At 45.0% G+C, this 7,069-nt stretch overlaps 1 protein-coding gene across 2 annotated transcripts in view; it reads right to left on the bottom strand.

Moving 5' to 3' along the window:
* The window catches only part of LOC120909279 (phospholipid-transporting ATPase IK-like), a 232,230-nt gene extending 225,840 nt beyond the window's left edge, over positions 1 to 6,390 (bottom strand). The window contains exons 1-2 of one of the 2 annotated variants that reach the window (XM_040321017.1): positions 6,332 to 6,390; positions 135 to 178 (exon numbers count right to left, since the gene is read on the bottom strand). The gene's annotated coding sequence lies outside the window, so the exon portion shown is untranslated. The remainder of the gene's footprint in view (positions 1 to 134; positions 179 to 6,331) is intronic. The other variant, XM_040321018.1, reaches the window with a different exon arrangement.
* Positions 6,391 to 7,069: the final 679 nt, after the last annotated feature.

Consider the following 7,069-nt stretch of genomic DNA (forward strand, 5'->3'; position numbering starts at 1 on the left):
GCAGAATCCGGGTTTTGACCGAGTTTCTCGGTGAATTCTGCCGAGAAACTCTGTCGTGTGTGTACGGGGCCTCACAGAAAAGTATAAACCTCAGCACACTCTGAAAATAGACAGAGATAACATTTTGAGCTCACCTGAAGGAAGAACTTCATTAAAAGAGTCGAGGACTGCTTAGCAACTGTTGAGACAATAAACACTTTGGTCAGGAGTATGTAATGTGCAAATATGGTGTATTCAGAGCAGGTGTCTGTAACCTTACATTAGTACTGGGTTCAGGAGTATATAACATACAAGGCGCAGGGGACAAGATTTTGTACCACAAAAGAGTACAGGGGTCAGCAGTTTATATTGCACAAAATGCAGGGGTCAGGTGTATACTACATACACCTGACCCCTGCAGGAGAGTGCAGGAGTAAAAAATGAAGAGAATGCAAGAGTGTAAGGTAAACCAGATTCCTAGCACCAAAAAAAACTGTGCGGATTTATGCTCATATTCATGCACGTGGGCATTGCTCACATGCTAATACTTTTAGGCAAAGAGGCAATAGATGTACTATTCCAGTTCATAGTGCACGCATTCGTGCATGCACTCGCGTACACGCGCGCATATGAATTAGTGTGCATACTTGGCACCCAGTTGCCTATTTAAACTGGCCTGTCACCATGAGTAGCTGCTGAATGGTCTTCAGCTTTTACCTGTATTCTTGTGACCTGATCTATTGAACCTGCTTACCTGTGACCCGGCTTTCTCCTGGACTTTGGCTTTTGCTCCTGCATTAACAGCTTCATCCACCTAAGACCCCTTTCACACTGGGACCACCCGTGCGTTCGTGGTAAAGCGCAACTGTTTAACCACTTCCTGCCGGCCGTACGACTATATACGGCCGCAGTGTGGATGGCAATCGACGCGCGACTGAGATGGCGATGCACGTGCCTGGCGGCCGCAATGTCCTCCAGGCACCCGCGATCAGCGGTTACACAGACAAGGACGTGGATCTGTGGATAATGTCGCAGTCCCAATAAAAATCACAGATCGCGCCATTACTAGTAAAAAAAAAATAATAAAAAATAATAATAATTCTGTCCCCTATTTTGTAGGCGCTATAACTTTTGCGCAAACCGGTCGCTTATTACGATTTTTTTTAACCAAAAATATGTAGAAGAATACGTATCGGCCTAAACTGAGAAAAAAAAATGTTTTTAAAAAAAAATTGGGATATTTATTATAGCAACAAGTAAAAAATATTGAATTTTTTTTCAAAATTGTCGCTCTGTTTTTGTTTAAAGCGCAAAAAAAAAAACCGCAGAGGTGATGAAATACCACCAAAAGAAAGCTCTACTTGTGGGGAAAAAAGGACGCCAATTTTGTTTGGGAGCCCTGTCGCACGACCGCGCAATTGTCAGTTAAAGCGACGCAGTGCCGGAAGCTGAAATTTCACCTGGGCAGGAGGGGGGTATATGTGCCCAGTAAGCAAGTGGTTAAGCTGCCCTTTTGCGCCACATTTCGGCCACTAGTGGGGCACTTTTAACCCCAAAAAAGGGGACACAACCTCCCATGTTGCGGCACTTTCTAAACGCTTTTCAGGCGCTTCTGGTGCACTGCCTATTCAATGCAAGGGGCAGGGGCACTGTATACAGCGCTCCCAAATTTGCCCAGAGATGCTGCTTGCAGGACTTTTTATAACGTCCCGCAAGCACACCGCCAGGTGGTAAAAGCACCCGTTGCAATGAATGAGAGGCAGTTTTCAGGCGCTAGTTCTAGCAATCAAATGCCTGAAAACTGCCTCGGTGTGAACGGAGTCTTAGGCCGAGTACTCACGAGCAGACATGTCCGATGAAACCGGTCCGCGGACCGTTTTCATCGGACATGACTGCCCGGGGACTTCTGTTCGATGGCTGTACACACCATCGAACAGAGGTCCGCACGTAAACAATACGCGGGGCGTGTCCGCGGTGTCGCCGCGTCGGTGTCGCGGTGTCGCCGCGACAATGACGTGGGCGGCCTGCCTTTAAAATGCTTCCACGCATGCGTCAAAGTCATTCGACGCATGCCAGGGATGGCGGGCGGCAGGACATGTACGATAGGTCTGTACAGACGACCATACATGTCCGGGCGGACAGGTTTCCAGCGGACTGTTTTAAAGCAAGTCCAGGAAACAGTTGTCCGCTGGAAACCTGTCCGATCCGCCCGAAAATGGTCCGCTCGGGCCTACACACGGCCAAACATGTCTGTTGAAACTGGTCCGCGGACCAGTTTCAGCAGACATGTTTGGTCGTGAGTACGGGGCCTGAGTGTGGACTTCACCAGCCAGCTACTCTGGCACTTATACCACTCTATGCCCACATACTCTCTGCCTTCACCTTCAGAAGTGTTGGGCAGGAGGTGAGAGAGGCCTCCACAACATTCCAGTTGTCACCAGGTACAGTACATGATAAAGAGTCTGGGTTGTGTAACCTCCTAACACAAATCCCTCCCTACCACTCATTCCACCTCATAGTGCAAATCCTTCACCTCCAAATATCACCTCCTAGTGCAAGTCCTCTTCCCCTTAAATCACCCCTCCTTAACACAACAACAAATCCAACTTTTTTTTTTTTACTTAAGCAGAAGAGAAGTAAAAAAGCCCCCCCCCCCCCCCCCATACAAATTTCATACAAAGGGATTAACGAAAACAAAAGTGACGTTTTTTTTTAACAAATAATTAGGGCTAGTTATGGTAAACAAGGGTTAATATGGTGTTAATTCTGATCAGGAATAAAGTATGTAATAGAACCTTAGTATATACAGTGGGTATCAGTGGCATCTGCTCTATTAGGGCCGCCACCCCCCCATCCATGCGTACGGCCCCCTAATCAACATGTGGGGAGCCAGACACATAGATTCCAATGTTTTTTTTCCTAATAGGTTTCAAAAAAGGGTGGGCCCAGGGCGCAGAGCACTGTGCCCTGAGCACACCCACTTATGTGGCAATAGCGAATGGCGGGGAAGGTGATGGCCACCGTCTGTCTCTTGTGGGGGGGGGGGTTAGTTAGTTTGTGCCGCCTCCCAAATGTTTTAGCACCAGCCACCACTGGTCGGTATAGAAAACCAAATAAAATAATCACATTTTGTTGCTTTACAGCCTGAAATTAAGACAGATACAGTTTTTGTTTTATCCCGTTGTATTTTCTAGCACAACTTATAGCTTCCAAGTGAAAGATATAACACCAAGATGTCAGAAAAAATATAAAAAACAGAATCATCTGACAGTCTCATCTGACAATAACAAATTTTTCCATGTGGCCTCAGAATCTTCAAGGTACATTTAAAGTCATCAGATGAGTCTAAAATTGAATTATTAGCCCGCAACACCAAACGATATGTCTGGTGGAAATCCAAATACAGCTCACCATACAAATAACACCATTCCTATGGTAAAGTATGGCGGTGATAATATCCTTTAACCACTTGAGACCCGTGCTATTGACAAAAGACGTCAACAGCGCGGCTCTCAAGTACCAACTGGACGTCTTTGGACGTCTTTTCAAAGCATTACCCGCGCGCGCCACTGGGGGGCGCGCAGCGGGTAAACACTGTCCCGGCGCATCGCTCGGGAGCCGATGCGTGTACCTGGCGGCCGCGATGTCCGCCGGGTACACGCGATCGTCGGTAAGACAGCAGGGACGTGGAGCTCTGTGTGTAAACACAGAGCTCCACGTGCTGTCAGAGGAGAGGAGACCGATCTGTGTCTCTTGTACATAGAGACACAGCATCGGTCACCTCCCCCAGTCAGCTCCCTCCCCCCACACAGTTAGAACACACCCAGGCTACACATTTAACCCCTTCCTCACCCCCTAGTGTTAACCCCTTCACTGCCAGTCACATTTATACAGTAATTAGTGCATTTTTATAGCACTGATCGCTGTATAAATGTAAATGGCGCCAAATTTGTGTCAAAAGTGTCCGATGTGTCCGCCATAATGTCGCAGTCCCAATAAAAATCGCAGATCGCCGCCATTACCAGTAAAAAAAATAATAATAAAAAAAATCATAATTCTGTCCCCTATTTTGTAGGCGCTATAACTTTTGCGCAAACCAGTCGCTTATTGCGATTTATTTATTTTTTTTTACAAAAATACGTCGAGAAATATGTATCGGCCTTAACTGAGAAAAAAATTGTTTTTTTTTTTTTTAAAAATGTGATATTTATTATAGCAACAAGTAAAAAAAATATATATTTTTTTTAAATTGTCGCTCTTTTTTTGTTTATAGCGCAAAAAATAAAAACCGCAGAGGTGATCAAATACCACCAAAATAAAGCTCTATTTGTGGGGAAAAAAGGACGTAAATTTTTTGTCAGTTAAAGCGACGCAGTGCCGTAAGCTGAAATTTCGCCTGGGCACAAAGGGGGTTTATGTGCCCAGTAAGCAAGTGGTCATGATAGAAGGAAAATGGTTGGGGCAAAATACCATCAAATTCTTCAGGAAAATCTGCTGCCCTCAGCTAAAAGGTTGTCAATGGAAAGTTTACCTTCCAACATGATAATGACCCAAAGCACACAGCAAAAATGACCACACAGTGGTCGAAGGTGGAAAAGGTGAATGTCCTTGCATGGCCTAGTCAGAGCCCAGACTTAAACCCCATTAGAAATCTGTGGAATGACTTGAAGACTGCAGTCCACAAACGGTCTCCATCAAATGTAACTGAACTTGAGCAGTTCTGCAAAGAACAGTGGGCAAATATTGCAAAGTCTAGGGGGCAGATCCACAAAAGGATTACTCCGGCGTATCTATTGATACGCCGCGTAATTTTAAATTTCCTGCGTCGTATCTTTGTTTTGTATCCACAAAACAAGATACGACGGCATCTGGGATCGATCCAACAGGCGTACGTCTTAGTACGCAGTCGGATCTTAGATGCAATATTTCGGCGGCCGCCAGGTGGCGTTTCCGTCGATTTCCGCGTCGAGTATTTAAATGAGCTATTTACGGCGATCCACGAACGTACGTCCGGCCGTCGCATTTTTTTACGTCGTTTTCTTTTGGCTTTTTCCGGCGTATAGTTAAAGCTGTTGTTATGAGGCGTACTCAATGTTAAGTATGGCCGTCATTCCCGCGTACAATTTTGAAATTTTTACGTCGTTTGCGTAAGTCGTTCGCGAATAGGGATTTGCGTAGAATGACGTCACCGTCGGAAGCATTGGCTTGTTCCGGGTTAATTTCGAGGATGCTCACTGGGATACCCCCACGGACGGCGCATGTGCAGTTAAAAAAAAACTTTGTTTACGTCGGGTCACAACGTATTTACATAAAACATGCCCCCATTACATCCATTTGAATTAAGCGCCATTACGCCGGCAAAGATACACTACGCCGCCGTAACTTACGGAGCGGATTCTTTTAGGCCTCGTACACACGTCCGAGGAACTCGACGGGCAAAACACATCGTTTTGCTCGTCAAATTCCTTGTGAAGCCGCCGAGGATCTCGGCGAGCCGAAATTTCCCATTGAACAACGAGGAAACAGTGAACATGTTCTCTATTTCCTCGCCGAGATCCTCGTCGGCTTCCTCGGCCAAAAGTGTACACCCGCCCGGGTTTCTCGGCAGAATCCAGCTCCGATCGAGTTTCTGGCTGAATTCTGCCGAGAAACTCGGTCGTGTGTACGGGGCCTCAGGATTTGAAAAAAAAAAAAGATAGATAGAAAATAGATACGCTACGCCCGGCGCATAAATGCGCCGCTGTACGAGGATCTGCCTCTAGATGTGCAAAGTTAGTAGAGACATATGCCATCAAACTGAAGGCTGTAATTAAAGCAGAAGGTGTTTCAACAAAATACTGATACAAGGGGGTGATCCTTTTTCCAACTCAGTGATTCTATTTTTTGTTCTGACATGTTGGTGTTATGTAGGTATGCTTTAATAACCCCTGTATAAAAACTATATTAATCATAATAATAAAGAAATACCATCTAGTTTAGTTAGCTTTTTACAAACAATGACATACAGTAGTAGCGCCTATTTCAGTGACCAATGGAGAAAGAGCTCCAATACACAGATCGGGACTCAAAATAACATACAGGGTACATCCTAGGTCCCTAATCAGTCTCTTTCTGAAAATACTAGTTGAACAGGTTTTGTTTGGTAAGAGAAGCTCCGTTTTATGTTATTTTGAACCAGTCAGTCGTGACCCATAAATTTACACTGAGAAAAAAGGCGAATAAGTGCAGGACTGTCACCTAGGAAGCATAAACTGTATATAATAAAAAAAGTAGCCCCTATAAACAAAAAAAACACATTATCACAATTAAGCTGAACACCTTCCTATACTTTAGATGTTTAGTGATTTGTTACCTTCTCAAATAGTTGCAGCTCTGGACAAATGCGACCGCGTCTAAAGATAGCAGCTCCACAAATGTGGATTTCATTAAATACTCCTCCTTCATTCCTATTGCAAAATTCTAGGGTGTTAACATAAGGACATGAATAATTCTGAATAATAATTATTGCAATAAAATTCTAGGACAACGAGCACAATGTATAAAAGTGACATTGGGGTTGATTTACTAAAGGCAAATTGTGCACGTGCACACCCCGCAAGAGCACTTGCTGCAGAGCTTAGTAAATGAGCAGCAGCTCTGCTGACTTCCATCATCCAATCATGTTTGTTTTTTTCCCTGCACGCGATTGGGTATTTTTTGCAAAGTGAAGCAATACTTCATTCGGTAAGCTCTGGAGCAACTGCACTTAAGGCGTTCAACTGCAGTTTGCAAAGTGCACAGTCTATTTGCCTTTATTAAATCAATCTCAGTGTCTCTGCAAAGTGTTCTCTAAAACCCTTTCACCTTGCCTGTGCTCCATCACTGGTTCTTCCTCCTCTGCTACCAGTGTTAAAATTGGCTGTCCCAGAGTAGCGGTGGGCATAGGCACGGCCGTCTTTAAGGCAGGGCAAAATGGGCAGCTGTCACTGTTGTGGGGCCCAAAGCAGCAGCCTCATACTTGCCAACTATCCTGGTATAAATGCCCTTATCTGTCTATTGATGGGTCCACTCACCTCCCCTGTCCATGGTGTGCAGGCAGTGAGGAGGTGAT

This window comes from Rana temporaria, chromosome 8 (genome assembly GCF_905171775.1).
Source record: "Rana temporaria chromosome 8, aRanTem1.1, whole genome shotgun sequence".
NCBI classification, from domain to species: Eukaryota; Metazoa; Chordata; class Amphibia; order Anura; family Ranidae; genus Rana; species Rana temporaria.